Source organism: Dromiciops gliroides, chromosome 1 (genome assembly GCF_019393635.1).
Source record: "Dromiciops gliroides isolate mDroGli1 chromosome 1, mDroGli1.pri, whole genome shotgun sequence".
Taxonomy (NCBI): Eukaryota; Metazoa; Chordata; class Mammalia; order Microbiotheria; family Microbiotheriidae; genus Dromiciops; species Dromiciops gliroides.
In genome coordinates, this window is record NC_057861.1 from 27,377,292 (window position 1) to 27,401,359 (window position 24,068).

Consider the following 24,068-nt stretch of genomic DNA (forward strand, 5'->3'; position numbering starts at 1 on the left):
TACATGGTAGAAAGAGAGCTGCAGTATTTGGGGGCAGCCATGAAGTAGAAATGAACTAGCTACTCATAAATTGGGGAATGTCAAAACAAGTTGTGAACCATAAATATAATGGAATATTTTATGGAAACAAGTTGTAATACATGAATGTAATGGAAAGTTACTGTGCTATAAGAAGTGATGAATATGATTAATTCAGAGAAGCACAGAAGACTTATATGAACAGATTGCAGAGAGAAATAAAGAGAACAGAGGAAAATAATAAACATAATGACTACAACATAAATGGGGGAGGGGAGAGAAGGAAACTGAAAACTGCCTGTTTGTAACATTTAACCACTTGTCATATGGGAATGGTTCTTTTTCTTATCAATTTGAATCAGTTCCTTATATATCTTGGAAATGGGATCTTTATCAGAGAAGTGATGGTCCAAAAGTTACTAACCCTTTGATCCATTAATGCTGCTCTTAGGTATATATCCTCACAGAGATCAAAGAAGGAGGAGAAAGGAGAAAGCAGCTCTTGTTATGGTGGAAACCAAGGGGATGCCCACCTCCTGGGGAGTGACTGAATCACTTATGATATATAAATGTGATGGGATTCTATTAGGATGTAAGAGATATCCAAAGGGATGACTACAGAAAAGCCTGGGAAGACTGGACTGAAACAAAGTGCTATGAGCAGAAACTGGAGCACAATTTATACAATATCAATTACATTTTTAAAATGAGAAACTTTGAAAAACTCAAGAACCTTGATCATGCAATGACCAACTGTGATTCAGGAAATTGCTAATAATACACACTTCCTGGGGTGGCTAGGTGGTGCTATAGTGGATAGAGCACCCGCCCTGGAGTCAGAAGGATCTGTGTTCAAATCTGGCCTCAGATACTTACTAGTTGTGTAACCCTGGGCAAGTCACTTACCCCAACTGGTTCCAAATTATAATTATAATAATAATTATCCACACTCCCTGACTCTTGACCAAGAGGTAACTCAAGATGTAGACTGAAACTTAATTTTGAACATAACCAATGTGGGAATTTGTTTTGCTTGACTGAATATTTGTTACAAAGGGTTTGGTTTTGTTTTTTCTTTTCAATAAAGGTCGGAAGTGGGATAGAGAAAAATAAGTACAAATTTTTGAAAATATTTTTAAAAGAAATTGAACATTGTAATTATAATGACCAAGCTTGGCCCAAGAGAAGAAGTGAGAAAAGGCACCTCCCTCCTTTCATTTCAGAGGTGAGAGACTATGGCCATGTAATATTGTATCAACTGTCAGATTAAGTTGGGGGGGGGTGTTAGTTGGTACTCCTTATCACCATCCTCTTCCTGTCTGATTAGAGGGTGCATCCATGAACTCTAAACCTCTAATATTCCCTTTTCAGCTTCCTTCTGTATGCTGTCTCCCCCTATTAGATTATAAGCTCCTTGAGGTAGAACAGGATAGATTATCTCATATAAAAGAGACAAGAAAAAGCTTTTACAGAGAGGGGAAGATGGGGGAGTTGAGGGGGAGTAAGTAAACCTTACTCTCATCAAAATTGGCTCAAAGAGGAAATAACATACACACCCAGTTGGGTATAGAAATCTTTCTTACCCTGCAGGAAAGTAAGAAGTGAAGGGGATAAGAGAAGGGGTTGGGAGTGTTATAGAAGAGATGGCAGATTGGGTGAGGGGGTAGTCAGAAGCAAAACACTTTTGAGGAGGGACAGGGTAAAAGGAAAGAGAAAATAGAATAAATGGGTGGCGGGAAAAAGGATGAAGGGAAATACAGTTAACAATAGTAACTGATTTTCAAGCAAGTTTCTCTGAATTCAAATCATTCCCCAATTGGTAAATGATCAAAAGATATGAACAGTTTTCAGATGAAGTAATCAAATCCAAATGGAAAAAATGCTCTAATTCACTATTGATTGAAGAGATGCAAATCAAAACAATTCTAGGGTACTACCTAGATTGGCCAATAGGATAGGAGAGAAAATGACAAATATTGGAGGAGATGTGGGGAAAATGAGATATTAATACCATGTTAGTGGTGTTATAAACTGATTCAACCATTTTGGAGAGCAATTTGGAACTTTGCCCAAAGGGCTATAATGCCATGCATACTCTTTGACCTAGCAATACCACTACTAGTTTGTACCCAAACAGAGATTTTTTTAAATAAAAGGAAAGGGACTTATATGTACAAAAACATTTATAGCAGCTCTTTTCTGGTAGCAAAGAATTGGAAAGTGAGAGAGTGCCCATCAACTGGGGAATGGCTGAACAAATTTCAGTACGTGATTATGATGGAATACTATTGTGCTATAAGAAATGATGAGCAGGATGCTCTCAGAAAAACCTGGAAAGACTTACATGAGCTGATTCAAAGTGAAATGTACTATATACAAAGTAACAGCAATATTGTAAGATGATCAGCTGAATGACTTAGCTATTCTCAGCAAGATGATCCAAGAGAACTCTAAAGGACTTATGCATCCCCAGAGAAAGAACTGATGGTGACTGAATACAGATTTGAAGTATAATTTTTTTACTTTATTTTCCTTGAGGTTTTTTTGGTCTATGTTTTCTTTTACAACATGACTAATATGGAAATGTTTTGAATGACTACACATACATAACCTATATCCAAGTTCATGCCTTCTTAATATGGGGAGAGAGAGGGATGGAGAAAGGGAGATAATTTAGAACTCAAAAAAATTTTTAATGAATGTTAAAAATTGTTTTACATGTAATTGGGGGAAAATAAAATACTAAATTAAGTTTTTTTCTTTTCTTTTCTTTTCTTGTGAGGCAATGAGGGTTAAGTGACTTGCCCAGGGTCACACAGCTAGTAAGTGTCAAGTGTCTGAGGCTGGATTTGAACTCAGGTCCACCTGACTCCAGAGCCAGTACTCTATCCACTGTGCCACCTAGCTGCCCCTAAATTAAGTTTTAAAAAAAGAAGAAAAGGAGACCAGGATTGTCTCTCTCTTTGCTTGTGTTTCTATTCCCTAAGTTTAGCAGTGTACCTGGCACATAGTAAGAACTTAATAAATGCTTGTTGAGTGACTGACTGAGAGTGACAGGAGAGATAGAAGGTTAAAGAGAAATGGGATGGGATTATGGGAGAGAAAGGGGAAGAAAGGAGAAGGGATAGGAGTTCTTCAAGATGGGACAGCTAGGTGACATGGTGGATGGAGTGCTGGGTCTAGAGTCAGAAATTTTGTTGTCAAGTCTTACTCTTTATGATCCCATTTGGGATTTTTCTTGGCAAAGACCCTGGAGTAGCTTGCCATTTTCTTCTTTTTTTCCATTTTCTTTCTCCAGCTCATTTACAAATGAGAAAACTGAGGCACCCCAGGGTAAAGTGACTTTCATGGGGTCATACAGTTAATAAGTGTCTGAAGCTAGATTTAAATGCATGAAGGAATCTTCCTAACTTCAGGCCCAGCATTCCATCCACTGCAACACCTTAGTTACCCTAGAGTCAGAAATACCTCAGTTCAAATCCAGTCTCAGACACTTTCTAGCTCTGTGCCCCTGGACAAGTACCTCACAGTTCCCTCAACTGTAAAAGTGGGAATAATAACTTCTACCTCCAGGGTTGTTGTGAGGATCAAATGAGATAATATTTGTTAAGTGCTTAACACAATACCTGACACATAGTAGGTGCTATACAAATGCTCACTATTATTATTGTTGTTGTTGCTATTCAGTCATTTAAGTCATATCTGACTCTCCATGACCCCATTTAGGGTGTTGTGGGTTGGGTTTTGTTTTTGCTTTTTGCAAAGATACTGAAGTAGTTTTCCATTTCCTTCTCTAGCTCATTTTACAGATAAGGAAACTGAGGCCAACAGTTACATGACTTGCCCAGGGTCACATAGCTAGTAAGTAGCCATGGCTAGATTTGAACTAGGGTCTTCTTGACTCCAGGCCCTGTGCTCTCTACCCACTGTATCACTAGCTGCCCTTATTATGAATTACTACTATTTACTAATATTTACTAATTAATACTAATAATCATTACTACTACAACTAATAAGACATGGGTGGTATGTGTCTCCCAAAACACTGTGCTCAAAGAGCTTACAATCTATCAGAAGAGATAAGACGGAGCCCAGGTAGGGAGAAACCGTAGAGGGGAACAAAAAGGGGCTCATTCTGAAAATCCCAAAGCAAAAGCCTAAAATGGTCAACAGCTACAAAAATCTGCATACAAAGATTACCCACAACAATCATTTGAAAGAATTGCAATGGAGAGCTTTCCCTTCCCGAGGGACTGAGACCTTCACCCCCAGAAGAGGGGATCCAGGCTAAACTAGTAGAGGGTCCCGGGAGTAGGGAAGTTGTGTCCCAGCCGATCCAGTGCTGGCTGTTCCATTATGCATGTGTGTGTGTGACCAGGGTTTGGGGGTGTTCAGCTGAGGAGGGGGCTCTGGCCCTGGAACAAGCCAAGGAGTCTGGTATGGGGGCTGGATCCCTAATGAATTTGTGCACCTGGAGGGAAGATAGAGAGGTGGGGAGAAGTGTAGAGAAGGGATTAATGAGCCAAAGAGAGAGAGAGGAAAGAGGGAAGGAAAAAACCCAAGGGGCTGAGGGCAGGGTTGGGGAAAGGAGGTGCAAGCTCAAGGAATGGGGGAGGGATGGCGGGATGGGGACTTGGGGAGCCTAAGGGGTGAGGGTGGGGTAGGAGAAAACAGAGGTGCAAACCCAAGAGATGGGGGAGGGCCCCAGGAGAAAAAATTAAAAATAAATTTAAGAAATAATTTTTTTAAATGTTTAAAAAGGACTGCAACAGAGATGACTGGGGAAGGAATGGCACAAGCATCCAAAAGGTTGTCGTGTGGAAGAGAGATGAGCCTGGTGCTGCTTGATAACTGGTCTTGAGGCTAGACCAGAGAACCCCAAAGGCCCCATCCAGCTCGAATCTATAAACTGAAAGCGATATTTCTATTCCTCCGTGAAGTGGTCAGACCTCCCCCCCCCCCCCAACCCCCCAACCCCCCCACCCCCGCCGCCCGCCCCCGCCCCTCCGAGTCTTTCGTCTAGTGCTGGGGGCTGCATTTTTAGAGAGATTTAGAGCTCAGGAGAGTGTGTGGAAGGGGGGGGGGGGGTGACTAAGGGCCTCAGGATGAGGCCCCTTGAGAAGCAGTGGAAGGAACTAGAGAGGCTTAGCCTGGAGAAGATTGCGGTCTTCGAGGATTTCAAGGGCTGTCAACCTGGAAGAGGGATTCGATTTGTTCCACTTAGCCCCGGAGGGGCAAAACTGAAGTGCTGAGAAGCAGCAGACAGCCGGAAAAACATCTGAACAATGAGAATTATTCAATGGGCTGCCTCAGGAGGTCCTAGGATCCCAGATTGAGGGCTGGAAGGGAGCTGAAGCCAAATCCGTTGTTGTTGTTGTTGTTGTTGTTTTTAACAGAGTTTACAGATGAGGAAACTGAGGCCAGGAGATGGAAGTGACTTATCCAGGGTCACCCAGGCAGTAATTAACAGAGCTGATCTTCTTAGAATCATGGGGAGGGAACCTAAAGTTAATGAAATCCCACTACCCCGTTTTATAGATGAAGAAACCAAGGCCCAGAAAAGCCAAATTATCTACCTAGGGTCATATAGCTCATGATGATGGTGGTGGTGGTAATGACCCACAGCTAACATGTATGTAGTACTTACCATTTGCCAGGTACTCTTGCTAAACACTTTATAATTATTACTTTATTTGATCCTTACAACAACCATGGAAAGTAGGCTGTATTATTATCCCCACTTTGCAGATGAGGAAACTTGAAGCAGAGGTAAAGTGACTTGCCCAGGGTCACACAGCCAGTAAGTGTCTGAGGCCAGATTTGAACTCAAGTCCTGACTCTAGGTCCAGCTCTCTATCCACTGTACCACCTAGCTGCCCCATAATAGGTATTGGAGGCAGGATAAGAAGCCCAGTCTTCTGACTCCAGGGTCCAGTGCTCTAACCATTATATTATACTGTTTCTCACCTTTGGAGGTTTTCTAGCAGAAGTTGGGTAACTACTTGGCAGGTGAGAGGATTTTTATTGTGTATGGTCTAGACTAGATGTGTGCTGAAGTCTCTTTCAACCTAAGATTCTATATATCCAGCTCCTTCTTACTGAGGTGGTGATATTAATCTCAAGACCAGAAAAGGTGGTTGATTTCTTAAAGGAAGAAAATGAGAGATTTTCCCACAAAGAAATGAAATAAAACGAGTGTCTGGACCCAAAAGCAGCCAGACCAGCATTTATTAATGAGTATTAAAAATTTTTGTCTTGTAGATCAATAGACAGTCAATAAATGTCTCTGGGTTCTCAGATGGTATCTGATTGGGCATTTCCATTATTTATGATTTGCTATGAGCAGATGAGAATGCTCAGCATAATTTCACTTTATCCCCAAACACTGGGAACAACTTGCTGAGAAATTTTGTAGGGAAGCAAGGTATCAGACCAAATGGTTTTGCTGGGGGTGAGGGGGTGGCTAACATGGGGAGTTTCTCTGTTAGCCTTCTGTTCTGGTCTTCCTAACCTCCAGTCAGACTAGCTCCTATTCCCAGCCCACCTTGGTGTTGTGTTCCTGCTCTCTTCTCAATCCCCTAACCCTATTCTCTACACTCTTCCAAATCTTGACCCATGTTATTTTCAGAATTACAAACTCCCAGAGTTGTAAGGAATCGTAGAGACCATCCAGTCAATGAACCAACAAGTTCTCATTGCTCGTTGGATTGCAGTGGGGAAAGACTAGAGACAGGGAAACCTATTAGAAAGTTGTTCAGGGGGCAGTTAGGTGGTGCAGTGGATAAAGCGCTGGCCCTGGATTCAGGAGGACTTGAGTTCAAATCCGGCCTCAGACATTTGACACTTACTAGCTGTGTGACCCTGGGCAAGTCACTTAACCCCCCTTGTCCCACCAAAAAAAAAAAAAGTTGTTCTATTGTTACTCAGAGCCAGGAACTGTACTGGCTTCTGGGGAGCCAAAGACCAAAAAAAAAAAAGTTAACAGCACCTGCCCTCAAAGAACTTCAATTCTATCAGGGGAAACAATAAATTTCAGTTGTATATCTACTTTTCATGACCCCATTTGGGATTTTCTTGGCAGAGATACCAGAGTATTTGCCATTTCCCTCTCCAGCTCATTTGACAGTTGAGGAAACTGAGGCAAACAGGGTTAAATGACTTGCCCAGGGTCACACACCTAGGAAGTGTTGGAGTCTCAGTTTGAACTCAGGTCTCCTTGACTCCAGGCCTGGTGCTCTATCCATTGTGCCACCTACACATATAGGAAATACAGTACGAAATATAAAAGGTAATGGAAGTCCAGAGAGGCTCTAGCAGCTGAGGGATCAGGAAAGGCTTTAGGTACACCAAGCTTGGGTTTTTGCTTCGTAGACCCCTTTCACAGTCTGGTGAAACCTGTGGATCTCTTTTCAGAATAATATTTTAAATGAATAAGATAAGATACACAGGAATACAAAGGAAATCAATTATGTTGAAATATAGTTATCAAAATATTTTAAATTCATGCAATTCAAAAGGACTCATGATGAAAAATACCATCGAGAGAGAGAGAGAGAGAGAGAGAATGGGAAAGAGTAGAGGAAGAAGGGAGAGGGAGAAAGGAGAGAAGAGAGAGAAAGAAATAGAGAGAGAGACAGAGAGAGACAGAAAGAACTAATTAACTCAGTGCAGACTGAAGCATATTTGTTATACTTTATTTTCCTTGGATTTTGTGTCAACATAGCTAACATGGAAATGCATTTTGCATGGCTTCATATGTGTAATGGGTATCGTATTTCTTGCCTTCTCAATGGGTGAGGGAAGGGTGGAAGGAGGGCTAGAATTTGAAACTGGAAATATAAATTCAAATTTTTTCTAAAAGTTCATGCACCCCAGGTTAAGAATCCCTGATAGAGATCTATGATCTCAAGGAAACTGGAGATTCTGTGCAGCAGAAGTGAGGAGAAAGGGCATTCCAGGCATAGGTTTTCCATTTATATTGTGTTTTCAATGTTTGCACAGCAGTTTACATATATTATCTCATGTGGTCCAATGCCCTCTATCACAGTTCCAAGGGCAGGTCGGTCACGTGATGTCTATTTGAAGACCTCCAGAAATAGGATAGTCCAAGGTCTGGGGGCAAAGATAATGAGTTTTGTTTTGGTCACATTCAGTGTGAATTCCTTATATGTAGTAGGTCTTCAATATATGTTACTAAATTTGATTTAAGAACCAGAATGATGTCATTCTTGGAGGCTCAGTTCATAGACCACCTGCCCCAGGAAGACTCTGCTAATTTCATTAGTCATTACTTCTCTCTCCTTTCTTTATACTTTGTGTCCCCTCTCCACCACCACCACCACACACCCCCAAAAAACACATACTAGAATGTAAGCTTCTTGAGGGCAGGGATTGATTTTTTTTTTAATTTCCTTTGTTTCCTAGCCCAGTACTGCTGCACATAGAAATTCTGTTGCCCACCTCCACAATGGGAAGACTCCAAACATCTAGCTAAACACAAGGGCAATGACTTGAATTGGTACCACAAACCGGATGAGTCCTGGAGATAACACCAGGCTCCAGCATTTGGCCCCAGCTCTGCCTGTTGAGTTTGGGCAAATGGAGGACTGAGCTGTCATTCTGGATGGCTGAGACACCCCAAGGTGTCTAAAATTAATTAGGTCAGAGCCAACAGCTCGTGCTCAAGCTTTACAAGTCTTAATTATATGCAATGTTATTGGCAGGAACACAGACTCTCAGGAGGTCATCCAGTCCAAGCCGGACTTTGTCTCCTTTACCGAAGGCCTGAAGTCAGAAGGCATCCACTCCCTCCAGAGAAGCCCATTCCCCTGAGAGTTAGCTCCAATTGTTAGGAAGCAGAGGAAGCTATCTCTCTGAAGCTTGGATCCCCTCCTCCTGGTTCTGTCCTCTGAGATCAAGCAAAATTGAACTAACCCCTTGTCCAGGTCACACCCTTTCAAGTACCACCATTTGGTTCCCCCACCCCCACCCCCACCTCCATCACCACCAATCTTTTCCATATTAAATAATCCTAGTTCTTTTACTCAGTCCTTATAGAGCATGAACAAAAAGGACTTTGCTATCTGGTTACAGGATGCAAGACTGAGTAACTGAGCTTAAAATGTGGGGGTTGGGGGCATCTAGGTGGCGCATTAGATAAAGCACCAGCCCTGGATTCAGGAGGACCTGAGTTCAAATTTGACATCAGACACTTGACACTTACTAGCTGTGTGACCCTGAACAAGTCACTTAACCCCAATTGCCCCACACACAAAAAAATGTGGGAGTTAGGGGCAGCTAGATGTCACAAAGGATAGAACACTGGTCCTGGAGTCAAGAGGACCTGAGTTCAAATCTGACCTCAGACATGTACTAGCTGAATGATCCTGAGGCAAAGAAAAGCTAAAAAGACTTGTCCAAAGACACCTAGGTGTCTTCAGGATTCAAATACAGGTCTTCTTAATCCAAATCCATTCATTATATTCCTGCAGCAGATAGATGGCAGATAGATGACAGAGCTCTGGGCCAGGAGTCAAGAAAATCTGACCTCAGACACTTACTAGCTGTGTGATCCTGGATAAGTCACTTCCCCTCTGTCTGCCTCAGTTTCCTCAACTCTAAAATGGGGATAGTAATAGCACTTGCCTTCCAAGGCTGTTGTGAGGCACTAGCACAGTGCCTGGCATATAAAAAGTGCTTAATAAATGCTTATTTCTCTCCTTCCCATGTCCTGCCAAATGGTATCATATTATCATGAACAAGGCACTAGACTTAGAGTCATTAAAACTTAAGTTTGAATTCTGCCTCTGACCTTAACTAGCTGTGTGATGATAATCAAATCACTTCATAACTCTTTGTGAATTCACTCTTCCCTAAAATGAAAATGGGGGCAGCTAGGTGGGGCTGGAGTCAGGAAGACTCATCTTCCTGAGTTTAAATCCAGCTCAGACACTTACTAGCTGTGTGACCCTGAGCAAGTAATTTCACCCAGTTTGCTTCAATTTCCCCATCTGTAGAACGAGCTGGAGAAGAAAATGGCAAGCCACTCCAGTATCTCTGCCAAGAAAATCCCAAATGGAGTCACAAAGAGTCAGACATGACTGAGAAATGACTGAACAACAAAATAAAAAGGGGGATAATACATACCCATTTCCCTGTCTTGAGGGGTAGCTGTAAGGACCAAATGAGGTGATATTTGTAAACCACTATCTATGCAAAAGTTAGCTATTAACAATTGTTAGGAGAAAGGACTCAGATGCCAGGCAGTTCTGCTACACACCACTAAAAGAAAAGCAGAATGATCTAACAGAGATGTCAAACCTGTGGCCAACCCCAGTGTGGCCAAACCAAATAAAAATGTAATTGATAAATGTTTAATAAAATAAATAATAATACAATACAACATAGATAATGTTAATTTGTGGTTTTCTAAGTCAATATGACGCCCTCAGGGATCCTGATGTGTAGTTCAGTGGCCTCCATTTTTATTTGAGTTTGACCCCACTGGTCTAAGATATCAGAGTTAAAAGGTACAAGAAACAGGATGCTGTATACCCATCCCCAGAAGGCAAAAACAAGACAGCCTAGCATAGCAGAAAGAGCTTTGCTGACTCTGGATCTGAAAGACCTCACTTCAGATCTTACCATTGACCAGGTGTACAACCTTGAACAAGTCACTGAACTTTTGTTTCCTCATCTCTAAAACAAAGGAGTCGGACTAGATGGCCTCTGGTGTCCCTTCTAGCCCTTGCTATGATCCTATGAATCTCCCAATACTAATAAAAGTTCAATCCATGTGGAATTGGGAAGATCCGAGTTCATATTCTGCCTCATACACTTTCTAGGTGTGTGACCTTGCACAGGTCACTTAATCTCCTGAGCCTCAACTAAATGAGACCCAGGACAAAGAAGCTTGGTTGGCAGGAAGAGAGGAACTGGACCTGTCCGTGGTCCTTATTCACCAAATGAGGGAAGAGTTAACTGAGTGGCTGCAATTGGGGTGTGGGGGCCCTGGGCAGGCAGGGAGTGGCAGCAGGAGACCAAAAGAAGGGAGAGGGAGCCAGAACAGAGAAAGGAGAGGGCTCCAAAGAGAAGCTTCCAAGCAGCATGATTTTGCCCTAATATCTAGCTTGAGGTATCTGCTACAGACCAGGAAATGATTCTCATGGGATCATCAAGTGGGTCCAAGAAGGAGAAGTATTAAAAGCTAACCCTCTCTCCTCTCTTTCAACTCTGTGTGCCCTATGGTTCTCTTTCTGCCTGCTTCTATGTGTACGTATATGCGTCTTCGTGTCTGTGTATGTCTCTTATGCACTGTCTTTCTACCCTGCTGTTTGTCTTTTTGCACTCTTACGCACTTTTCTTTCTACCCTGATGTTTCTCTGTCTTCCTCTACATAAGTCTCTTTTCACATCTCTGCATGTCTCTCTGTGTATAGGGATGTGCATCTGAACATCGTCTCTAGCTGGCCACAATGCCCCCTGATGTTGTTGCCATGGAGACCCTGTCTCCTACTGGCCCGATGTCCAAAGAGAAATGCCAAAGCTGAGGGGGCTGGGGTGCCAGGAAGAACCTAAGACTGGCTGCAGGCATGATGAGTCCATGTGACCGACCTCAGAGAGGGCAGGACAAGGCCTTGTCACATAAGCAGGGGCAGCTTGTGCACAGGCTCAGGCTCCAAGCATGACAAGATATACCTGTTTTGTTATTCCTATCTTCTCCAGTAGAAATGAAAGCATCCTTTAGCCCCACAGGAGGATGAACATTGGACTGGCTCTGGCCAGCTGGAAAGCTAAAGTTTTGCAATGTGCCCCTTGGGGAAGACTTTCTAGCATCATTAACTTTTTTTTAAGGCAATAAGGGTTAAGTGACTTGCCCAGCATCACACAACTTGTAAGTGTCAAGTGTCTGAGGCCACATTTTGAACTCAGGTCCACCTGAATCCAGGGCCAGTGCTTTATCTACTGTGCCACCTAGCTGCCCCGGCATCATTAACTTTCTTTTTTTTTTTTTTAAATATGGAACGCTTCACGAATTTGCGTGTCATCCTTGCGCAGGGGCCATGCTAATCTTTTCTGTATAGTTCCAATTTTAGTATATGTGCTGCCGAAGCAAGCACCATCATTAACTTTCAATCCTGGCTCAGATACTTACAAGGTGAGTTACCCTGGGTAAGTCACCTTACTTCTCAAAGTACCAGGTCCCTTATCTGTTAAGTGCCTAGAATAATGCACTATTCACAAGTGATTTGCAATATAATCCTCACAAGTAACAGAGAAACAGAGACAATAACAGAGAAGAGAGAAAGAGAGGGAGAGAGAAAACATGACAACTTCCATTAGTTCTCTTTCCTTATAAGGTGTTGTTTAAGCCTTAAAAGGTTTTATATACATGAGAAGTATTATTATTAATCATTATTATTAAAATCATTAGAAGGAGAGAGAAAGTTTGAGCTTGACAGGAAGCCAAGGGCACTGATAAATCTCCTTTATACTCCCTTCAGGCATGAGGTGGTTGCCTGAACATTGCCTGAGGCCTTGGAGGGAGTGGGGTGGGTCCTCCCTGGGTAACTAAAAGTTCTGTATAAGTAGAACAGTCTCTCTCTCCTATTTCCCTAACAACCTCTGGGCTCAAAGACAGCACAGAGAATTGGCACCTAGCCAGGAGGGCCCCTTCCCAACAGAGAAACCTGATGGGACATGAACAAAGTGCTAGAAACTTCCTAAAAGAAAAATAATGCAATCTCAATCTCTCTCTCTCTCTCTCTCTCTCTCTCTCTCTCTCTCTCTCTCTCTCTCTCTCTCTCTCTCCCCTCCTCCCCCTCTTCTCTCTTCCTCTTTCTCCTCTCTCTCCTTCTGTCCTCTCTCCCAATCATAACCCTCCCTGTCTCCTCCCTTTCTTCCCTTCCCCCCCTCCCCTTTTCCCCTTCTTCTTCCTCCCTCTGTCTTTTTCTCTCCTCCTCCTCCCTCCCTCTTCTCCCTCTCCCTCCCTCCTTCCCTCCCATCTTCCCCATCTCTCTCTCTCTCTTTTTTTCCTTTTATGAGTTTTCCGCCCTGATTCCCACACCAATTAGACCTCTGCTTTCATAGAGGCTTGGGACAACAGTACACAGATCTCCAATTATGCTGATGGGGATTTTTTTTTCCAACCCTGCTACTGGGAAGAACATGAGCCCAGCCCAACCCTGAAAGCTTTGCAAAGCCTGCAATTAGAGACATTGAAGTCCTTCCAGGCTGAAAGCCCACCACCACCCCCCCATACAATATTTGGACAAACTGGGGATATTCAATAGACTTGGCTGTTTATTTAAAGCAGGGTGTGGGTTGATACAGAAGGAGGTTGGGGTGGGGGGTTTTCCTGAGTGGAGCTCCCTCACCCCTACTTTGGTAGTTTGGGTTGTTTGTGGATTTTTTTCAGTACTGATTCAATTATGATTCCAAGAATAGCAGAATATTGCCAAAGCAGAGAGACTGGAACAAGCAAGATACTGAGGAGACCTGCTTGTATTGGGCATGGTGCCAGATGTACATTCACCTGAATTAAAAAGCAGAGATGCTCCTCTTTGCTACAGATTGCTAGCTTCATGCACACCCATTTTTCTTTTACTTTTCTTCCTGATAAAGCCTTGTGTGGCAAAATGAAAAATGCATACTGGGTTAGGAGACTTTGATTTGGACCCCAACCCTGGTTCCCCTACACTTAGAGTGGGGTAACCTGAGGCAAGTTTCTTGGACTCAGCCTTAGTTTCCTCCTTTGTAAAAATGGACACTGATCTTCATACTGCCTTCTTTAAAGAGCTTTTGTTAGGAAACTTTCAAGTGACTTTTTTTTTTTTTGCGGGGCAATGAGGGTTAAGTAACTTGCCCAGGGTCACACAGCTAGTAAGTGTCAAATGTTTGAGGCCAAATTTGAATTCAGGTCCTCCTGGGGGCAGCTAGGTGGCACAGTGGATAAAGCACCAGCTCTGGATTCAGGAGTACCTGAGTTCAAATCTGGCCTCAGACATTTGATACCTACTAGCTGTGTGACCCTGGGCAAGTCACTTAACCCTCATTGCCCTGCAAAAAATAAAATAAAGTACATTTTGAATTCAGGTCCTCCTGAATCTAGGCCAGTGCTTTATCCACTGCACCACCTAGCTGCCCCATTGTGAGCAACTCTCAACATGGAAACTCTCCATGTATACAGAACAACTTGTTTGTAACTTAGTTTTGGAAACTTGTCCTATACAGTCAATACATGTGGGAGATAGGACCTGAACCCCAGCGAGTCCAAGGCTGCCTCTCAATAATAGTAACAGCTTGGGGCAGCTAGGTGGCACAGTGGATAGAGCACAGGCACTGGATTCAGGAGGACCTGAGTTCAAATCCAACCTCAGACACTTAACACTTACTAGCTGTGTGACCCTGGGCAAGTCACTTAACCCCAATTGCCTCACCAAAAATAATAATAATAATAATAGTAACAGCTTGCTGTCAAACTCAAGCTTTTTCTCTCCTTCTGAGGATTTTAATAATGATGATTATAATAATACTTCTCATGTATATGAGACCCTTTAAGGCTTAAACACTTTATAAGGAAGGAGAACTACTGGAGGTTGGCATGTTCTCTCTCTCCTCTGAGTTTTTACAGAGTGACTCCTTTTGTATGTGTCCCCTAAGCCAGGAATTTCCTCCTTCTACCTCCCAGCACCCTTGCCTTCTTACAAGTCTCAGCTAACATCCCAACCTCTACAGGGAGCCTTTCTCTGCCCTCCTTAATTCTAGTGTCTTCCTTCTGTTAATTACCTATTTATTCCACCTGTAGCTTGTTTGTACATTGTCATTTGCATGATGTTTCCCTCAGACTATGAGTTCCTTGAGGGAAGGAATTGTGTTTCTGCCTTTCTTTGTCGCACTTAATAAATGCTTATTGATTCACTCACTCACGGGCTGATTCTGTGCTTGGAATTAATATACTCTTCTCTCCCCTTCAACTCTTGGCATCCCAAGCTTCCTTCAAAGCTCAGCTCAACATCTAGGTCCTTCTTTACCTCTTTCTCCTCTCCTGATTTGCTCCTTCCTTCCTAGAAACTCCCTCCCTCCTCACCCAAGTTATTTTATATTTACTTTGTTTATATGTTCTATCTATTTACATATGCGTTGTTTCTCCTCTGAAATATAGGTTCCCTGAGGGCAGGGATTACATAATTTTCCCCCTCTGTATCCCCAGCACTTAGCAGAGTGCCTGGTCCACAGTAGGTACATAATAAAAGCTTATTGATTAATTGATTGATTCCAAAGGATACTACATAGAATATTTCATTTGAAACTCACAACAAGGATGTATGATACAACTATTACCTTCATTTAACAAAAGATAGTTTAGCGCAATGAAGTGACCTAGGGCCCTATAGCTCGTAAGTTTCAAAGGCAGGGTTTAAACCTTTGTCTCTCCTGATTCCAAGTCTGGTGCCTTTGACACTAATAATAATGATACTAATGATAATATAATATTTGCAGTAGCTAGCATTTCTATAACACTTTAAGATAGGCAAAGTGCTTTACATATGTTATCTCATTTGATTCTCACAACAACCTTGGGAAGCAGGTGCTATTATAACCTCTATTTTACAAATGAAGAAACTGAAGCTGAAAGTGGCTAAATAATTTACCCAGGGTCACACAGCAAATAAGCCTCTTAGGAGAGAGACAGAGAGAGAGAGGTGGATGGATAGATGGATGGATAGATGGATGGGTGGGTAGATAGAGAGAGAGAGATGATAGATAGATGATTGATAGATGATGTGTGTATATACATATATGTATATATGCATATGTGTCTACAATAGTTTATATATACATGTATTTCTATATTTATATGTGTGTATGTGTGTGTACAAAAGCTACTATGATTTTTATAACAGCATTTTACTGTTTCTTTAAAGCTAACCATTTTTTTTAAAAAATCAATGAAAACCCACTAAAAATAAGTCTGAGGTTCATGAACCAAGACACAAGTATTAGTGTTTGGCAATAAATGTGGCTTATACTGACTGACTGCCCCAAGCAAGCTGCTTTCCACTTCTCAAAGTGGGAGTCCACTTCTAGCAGTGCTCCTAGAGTAGAACGATAACTTGCTACATGGTGTTTTAAGCTTAATGGGCCTGATTCAATTTATAAGAGTAAAGGTTAGGTTCATAGACTCTGAAGAGCTAGGTCATAGTTCAATACCCTCCCTGCCCATGCACAAAGTTCTTGGATTCTGGCTCCTTGAGACCATTCCAATATCAAAAAATGACAGAATCGCAGGGTTAAAAGAAAGTTCAGAGGCCCTCCAGCCTACTCCCTATCTGAGTAAGACTCCTTTCTATATCAAGCCCAACCAAAGGCCATCCAGTCTTTGCTTAAAGATCTTTAGTGGGCACATTAAGATATCTCCAGAGACAACCTAAGCTACTTTGGGGTATGGCTTATTGTTAAATATTTTCTGATATCATAAGATCTTTATCATGGTGGTGCAGTGAATATATTACTGGGAATCAAGGAGAACTGAGTTCAAATCTGGCCTCAGATACTTACTAGCAGTGTGACCCTGGGCAAGTCACTTCATTTGTCTGGGCCTCAATTTCCTCCTCTGTAAAATGAGAGGGGTTAGACTAGAGGATCTCCAAGGTCCCCTTCAGCTCTAAGATCCTATAACTCAGAGGCAGAAACAGTTGAAAAAGCACTGGATTTACATTCAAAGGACCTGGATTCAAATTCTGTCTCTACTACTTCTCACCTGTGTGACCTTTGGGCAAGTTACCTCTCTGGCCCCAGTTTCCTCTTCTGTAAAATGAAGTAGTTGGGCTAGATGCCCTTAGAGGCCCCCTTGCAGCTCTAAAACATACTCCTATAAAAATAAGTTCTAACAACATGTGGAAGAAAAAAATATTTTCTTTCAGCATTTCTTCAACAGGGAGTTTAACTCTTGGCAAATTGCTTTGGGAGGCTATGAAAATGACCCTGAAAGAAAGGAAAGTGTTCTCAGGCACTTGGTTGTTTGTCTTATGCAGACAGCTCAATGCTCTCTATTACACCAAGGCAATGTGTATTCTCCAAGCATGGAGAGAGTGGCACCTCCCTCTTCCATTCCCAGGTGCTGAATCACCTTCTCCTGCAGTAGGCATTCCAGTGTGTCCCTTCACAGATTTTTTAAATGACCATGGAAGTATCAGGCCAGGGGCTTCCTAAAGGGTTCTAGGCACTTTGGGGGGAGGGGAATGCCTCAAGGCAAGCTTACACCCTCAGCTCTAAGTCCACTCCAAACCACAGGCATTAGGAGGCTGCCTGCCTCCCTATCCTTAGCAATTACCATCATTGGGCTATAGTTTTATAGCTTGGTAGGCAGCCTTAGGGGTCATCAACTCCAGCCCCTTCATTTTACAAGGAGGAAACTGAGGGCCAGAGGTCATAAGATCATCCATCTAGATTTGAAAGAAAACTTAGAAGTCTCTCCCTTCCCCAACCTCTTTTTCCCCTTTCTCTTCCTCCCTCTCCTTTCCTCCCCTCTCCCTTCTCTCTCTTTCTGTCTCGATATCTCCCTTTCTCCCCTCTCTCTCTATGTCTCTGTCTATCCTTCCCTCCCTCCCTCTGTCTCTCTCTGTGTCCTTCTCTTCTCCTCCCCTCCCCTCTTTCTCTCTCAATATCTCTCTCCCTCTCCTCTTTATCTCTCTCTTCCCTCTCCCTTCTCCCCTCCCTCTCTATATCTCTGTCTCTCCCTCCCTCCCTCTGTATGTCTCTCTCTGTGTCCCTCTCCTCTCCTCCCCTCCACCCTGTAGGGGCCAAATTTTATATGGAGAGAGTTAGAGTTGAATGGTATATACTAGAAATGTCTTTGAAATTCATTCAGTTTACAAAATTGAGTTAAAAAGAAAGCAAAAGGAACAAAAGTCAAACACAAAACAAAAACAAAAACAAAAAATCAAAAGGTTTGCTAAGTACTCTTTTGTGTTCTTGAGGAAACTTAAGTATGTGGAAATTTATTTTGATTTGGGGACCCTACCTTTAGGCTGAGATTAGAAAGCCTTAGGCCCTCAGGGTCTCTCTCCCCCTCCTCCTCAGCTTCAGCTGAGCGGAAAAAGCCCCTTGGGCACCAGGTCAGACAGCTGGGGGGAAAAAAAGCCCCCAGCTCCCTCCAACCTGAGCAGAGCTATCTGAAAGATCCCGGATAGCCTGTGCTGAGGCTCGTGAAGTGGGAGTGCACCCCCCCCCTCAACCAGCCGCAGCCCTGGCTGGCAGATTAGCTTGGTCTGTGGGGGTGAAGGAAGCCCCGAGATTTGAGTAGACAGAAGAAAAGGTATATAGACCTGGGAGTTAGACTCAGGAGTGGGGCTGACTAGAGGAGAGGAGGCTGACTAGAGGGGAGTGCGGACAAGGACGGAGGAGAGTTCTGTTTGGACAAGGAGACAGGGGGCTGAGAAGAGGTCAAGAGGGCGGCTGACAAGATTAGAAAGGAGAGAAGGGGGATGAGAGGAACAGCAACGCAGGACTAGGAGCAAAGGCGGCAGAAGACAGACTGACCAGGAGGCAGCAGAGAGCACAGAAGCGGTCAGCACAGGGTACAGGTTGGAGAAAGTGAAGATTAAGAGGAGTTAGAAGAAAATAGCTGAGCAGGGGAAGTGTAACGTGCCCTGAGGCCGGAGGTAGCTAAGGCCCTTATTGTATTCAAGAAGTTCAAAGAGCAGCAGGTGGGAAAGAGAGTGCAGGAAAGCAGTCAGCTTGTACTTTATTTCCCTGTATTCCTAATTTGAAATAGTATCTCATAAATAAACTCTGCTTGGATTATTTAGTTAAGAGGCTTCTTAATCCTGTGCTTATCAATTTGAGAGTGGAGCAGTGTGGTGGAACTTTATAAACAACCCACATTAAATTAACAGAAGTCAGATAGTCAAAAGTCCCAGAATAAGTACCCCAATCAAATTAGCCCTCAAAATTAGCCCTAGTTGGGGCAGCTAGGTGGCACAGTGGATAGAGCACCGACCCTGGAGTCAGGAGTACCTGAGTTCAAATCCGCCTTCAGACACTTAACACATACTAGCTGTGTGACCCTGGGCAAGTCACTTAACCCCAATTGCCTCACTTTAAAAAAAAAAATGATGCTAAAAAAAAATTAGCCCTAGTTAATAAAAATATTTTACAAGTATGTGGTGAATTCCAGGCCTTTTCAATGCCTGAATACATATTACAGATGGTGTATATGATAACAGAAGGAAAAAACAAAACAAAACAAAACAAAACTATTCATTTAAAGTCTTTGAAATCTTGTCTTCTTTGAGTGTTGAGATGTCATCAGAGAAACTGGACTCTGGTGTGGACTCTGGTTGTCTCTGGACTACCACACCCCTTTCTCTCTCAATCTCCCTCCCTCTCCTCTGTATCTCTCTCTTCCCTCTCCCTTCTTCCCTCCCTCTCTATGTCTCTGTCTCTCCTTCCCTCCCTCTCTATGTCTCTCTGTGTCCCTCTCCTCCCCTCCCCTCCCCCTTTCTCTCTCAATATCTCTCTCCCTCTCCTCTTTATCTCTCTCTTCCCTCTCCCTTCTTCCCTCCCTCTCTATGTCTCTGTCTCTCCCTCCCTCTGTATGTCTCTGTGTCCCTCTCCTCTCCTCCCCTCCTGCCTTTATCTCTCAATACCTCTCTCCCTCTCCTCTTTATCTCTCTTTCTTTCCTCTCCCTTCTTCCCTCCCTCTCTATGTCTCTGGCTCTCCTTCCCTCCCTCTCTCTGTGTCTCTCTCCTTCTGTCCTCCCCTTCCTCTTTCTCTCTTTCTGCCTCTGATCCACTGGAGAAAAGAATCCCATGTAAGGACCAGAGAATCCAGGACTCGAACATTGGAACTGACTGAGGTGCCCATCTAGTCCAACCCATACCTGAAAGGAGTATCCACCAGAACATGCCTGACAAATGGTCCCCCAGCCTCTGCTTGAAGACCTCCAAGGAAGGGAAACCAGCACTTACCCACTTTCTCATTATTAGGTCATTTTCCCTGACCAATCCTAACTTGACCTTTTTGTAACTCACCCATTGCTTCTAGTTTTCCCCTCTGGGGTCACTCAGAACCAAACTTAATCCTCCTCCACAGGACAATCCCACAAATATTTGAAGAGGGCACCGGTAAGTAACAGACACGAATAAGGAAAATGCTGACCCATCGTTTTCAAGAAAGACATAATCTTGGCAGTTCTGGTGGCAGTGTTTGTAACAAAGGTGGCTACAGACCCCAGGGAGATGCAGAAGAGCAGCCATATGGAGCCTCATTCAGTGCTGCATAGACAAGCTTTTTCTCCCTCCAGTCAACTCCTGAATGGTTTATTCCTTCAGAGACTTAAGCCTCAGGAGAATGAAGCATGGAGCTAATGAGAGCAAGTTCACAGGTTCGATCCCTGTGGTGGCCAGAGAGCTTCCCTCTGTTCTGGAATCACCAAGGTGCTCCCTGAACCATGGCCAGCTGTCATAGACACTTAGGCCATTGATGACAAGGAGACAAAAGCAAAATCATGGATGAATTGATGCAAACTGATCTCAGCCAGAGGCAAAGATTTGGAATGGGTACCTTGCTGACGATGGATCTGGACAACAAACAGCACTCTCATTAGCAATGATGCACAAAGATGCCTTCCTGAAGGCTGTTTTCCCCAAGTTTTTGCACTCACGTTTAGATTATCTAAGGTCTTAGAGTATAGCATGGTGGAGAGAATGTTAGTGTTGGACTCAGGTCCTGGAGCCCTAAAATCAAATCCTGCCCCTGACAAGTATAACAGGAAATGCACTGACTCTGGAGTCACCAGATGTCTAATGCTTACTACTTCATGATCTTGGCAAGTCACTTAATTCTGTTAAATTAACTTGGAAAGGGGCAGCTAGGTGGCACAGTGAATAGAGCACTGGCCCTGGATTCAGGAGGACCTGAGTTCAAATCCAGCTTCAGTCACTTGACACTTAACTAGCTGTGTGGCCTTGGGCAAGTCGCTTAACCTCAATTGCCTCACCAAAAAAAAAAAAAAGAATTAACTTGGAAAGAAGGAAGGAAGGGAGGGAGGGAGGGAGGGAGGGAAGAAGGGAGGGAAGAAAGGAGGGAAATGAGAGAGGGAAGGAGAGAAGGAAGAAAAGAAAGGAGAGAAGGAGAAAGGAAGGAAAAAAGGAAGGGAAGAACAAAAGAATGAAAAAGGAAGCAAGAGGAAAAACAAGAAAAAGACAAAGGAAGAAAGAGAGAGGAGAGGCAGAAAAGAAGGAAGGAAGGAAAAGATGGAGAGGGAGGAGGAAGGAAGGGAAGAAGGGGCAAAGCCAAGAGGGCAGAGGACAGGCAGTGACTCCTTGCAGCTTTCCTCCAAATCCCTCCCAATAATGCCATAAAACAATACCCGGAGCAGCAGAACCCATGAAAGGATGGGGCGAGATTATTTTCCAGCCAAAGATGGCTTAGAAAGTCGGCATGAGGGATCTGCTGTACTAGGGTGGGAGCAGAACCCAACCCCAAGATCACACTGACACAGATCCAGCCCCAGGCAGGCTGCACTAAAGAAACTTCTGGAGTCTCTGAATCAGCTGCAACACTGGCTTCTTCTGGAACTAAGCTCATGGTCTGGTGAGAGGGCTAAGTGGTTGTGGGAGGCGAGGGATTACAGGGTCCTCTCCTGGCACTGAGGCAGAACTCAGTTGTTTTACCCCTGCCAGGAACCAGGAAGCAGCCTTGAGTAGCTGCGGCCCAGGTAGGAGAGGGGCACAGGTTCATTGAAGCTATCAACCCAACAAAACAAAAATTTTGTTTTCTGGTTGAAGAGCAAGTAGGCCTGGGTGTTTATTTTCATACCAGAGCATAAGCCAGGCAGTGCAGAACATGCCTCTCCTTAAACTGTACTACCTGGGACCCCCTAAAGCTTGGGACAGTGCAGTCTGGAAGGGAAGATGGAGAGGAGGAAGAAATGAAGGGAAACAGAGAGAGAAAGAGAGAGAGCTAGTGGGAGCATTAATTAAGGGTTTGCTATTAGTTAAACACAGTGCAAAGTACTGGAGATGCAAATACAAGGAAATCAAACTTCCTTTCAGGGAGCTTATTTTCTAATAAAGGAAGACAGAAGTGGGAGGAGGAGGAGGAGGAGGAAGAGGAGAGCTGGAAGTGCAGAGGGAGGGGGCATCCCCGTGGAGATAAGTCACCTGGTGAGGGGTGGGGCAGTGCAGAGAATGAATAGAGATGGCTATAAAGTAAACATGACTGGAGCTCCTCTTGCAGGTGATACCACTGGGCCCAGAGCAATGTATCTGGAGTTAGGAAGAACTGAGTCAAACCAAGCTTTAGACACTAACTGTGAGACCCTGGGCAAGTCACTCAGCCTCTTTTTGCCTCAGTTTTCTCAACTATTAAATGGGGGTAATGATGGTACCCACTTCACAAGATTATTGTAAGGATCAAATGAGATAATATTTTAAAGCACTTTGCAAACCTTAAAGTGTTATATAAATGCCAGTTATCATCATCATTTAATATTGATCCTGACATGGGACTCACCTTATCAGGAGAGTAGACCCCAGGACAAAATCAGCCCAAAAGAGAATTGATTCACTGACTGACTGACTGAGAGAATTCCAGGCAGGTGGGGCCAGAAACTGCATATTAGAGATGGGGGGTCAGGTTGAGGAATAGCAAGATTATAGCATGCTGTGATTCTGAAGGGAAAGAGCATGACAGGCATTAAAAAAATAAAGATGAGCTCTCAACCCAGCAGTGACTGGTAAGCTACTCATTACCTAAATGTGTGACCTTCCCTATAGCCTTTCCCCTCTCTGGTCTTCAGTTGGTTCATCTGAAAAGCAGCAAGAAATAACTGCTGCCCTTATTGCTCATCCAACTAGAGCATGGCGTGGATGTTTCATGCCCAGCTCCAGAACAGACTGACTTTAGCCTTGTTGAATCAAGGATGCAGAAGAGGAAAAAAGCCATCCAGCACTCAAACTCAGGTAAGCAGGTAATTAAGCAGCACTTTTAAAGGATGAGTGGTTTTCTTTTGCTTTTAGCCACACTCTGCTACAAGCTTTGGAAATTGCAGGAAACTACATTAGATGGCTCTTAGCACCAGCGGAAAACACTGCTCTTCATTTTTAACATGCCCTCCAAAATGGTCCAGAAGGTAATTATAGGCACACTCATCTTAGGCACTCCCAGCATGAAGAACCAGACTTCCCATTTCCCTGTTCTTCTCTTCATTCTGGGGCATGATTGCCTAAAATTACCCTAGGCAGGGAAGACAGAGGACAAAGTGAATGGTTTTTTCTTCTCAAAATGTCTGTGGAGAGCCTGATGGATGACTGTTCCTTGCAGAATCTCAGAGCAGTAACTTCAGAAGCCATCTAGTCTTGTGTGTATCCAGACAAGAGTCCCCTTTTCCAACGAGTGGCCATCCAGACTCTCCTTCAGGATCTCCAGTGAAGAAGAGCCCACTGCCTCCCAAAGAGGACCATTGGGAAGAGCTCTAATGATGAGTTTTTCCTGACACTCCTAATTCTTCCCTCTGGGGACCCCTCATGGGACAAGGCTAGCCCCTCTTCCATAGAACAGACAGCTCTTGTCTTCTCAGAGGATCTCAGATTTATAACTGGAAGCAAAGCCCCCGGGGTACAACTCTCTCATTCCACAAATCAGTTTCCTCAACCAATACTCCTTTGATATAGATTTCCACGATTCTGCTCAGCTTTGTCTGAACACTTCCAAGCTCCTCAACATCGTTCCCCTTTCGGGGTCTCACTTTCTCCAGCTATATGTTCATACCTTCCCTCTGAGATTATCTGAAAGTTATCCTGTATACATATGGTCTGTATGTAGTTGTTTGTACCTTGTCTCCCCAATAGACTATAAGTTCCTTGAGAACAGGGGTGGGGTTTTGCCTTTTTTGTGTCCCCTGGACTTAGCAGTGTCTGGCACAGAATAGGTGCTTAATAAATGCTTGTTGACTTAATTTGACCTCAAAGATCTTAGAGTCTAATCACTTTCAACTTGTCCCCAAATATATCATCCCTCCCACCTACAGTGATAAAAAAAAA

At 43.5% G+C, this 24,068-nt stretch overlaps 1 protein-coding gene and 1 non-coding gene across 9 annotated transcripts in view; both read right to left on the reverse strand.

The window, feature by feature from the left end:
• RPH3A (rabphilin 3A) overlaps nt 1-24,068 on the reverse strand; it is a 344,443-nt gene that overhangs the window by 298,429 nt on the left and 21,946 nt on the right. The window lies entirely within an intron of this gene.
• LOC122737476 lies at nt 12,030-12,136 on the reverse strand. Its single transcript, XR_006354309.1, has one exon. It is a non-coding gene; the product is annotated as a U6 spliceosomal RNA (small nuclear RNA).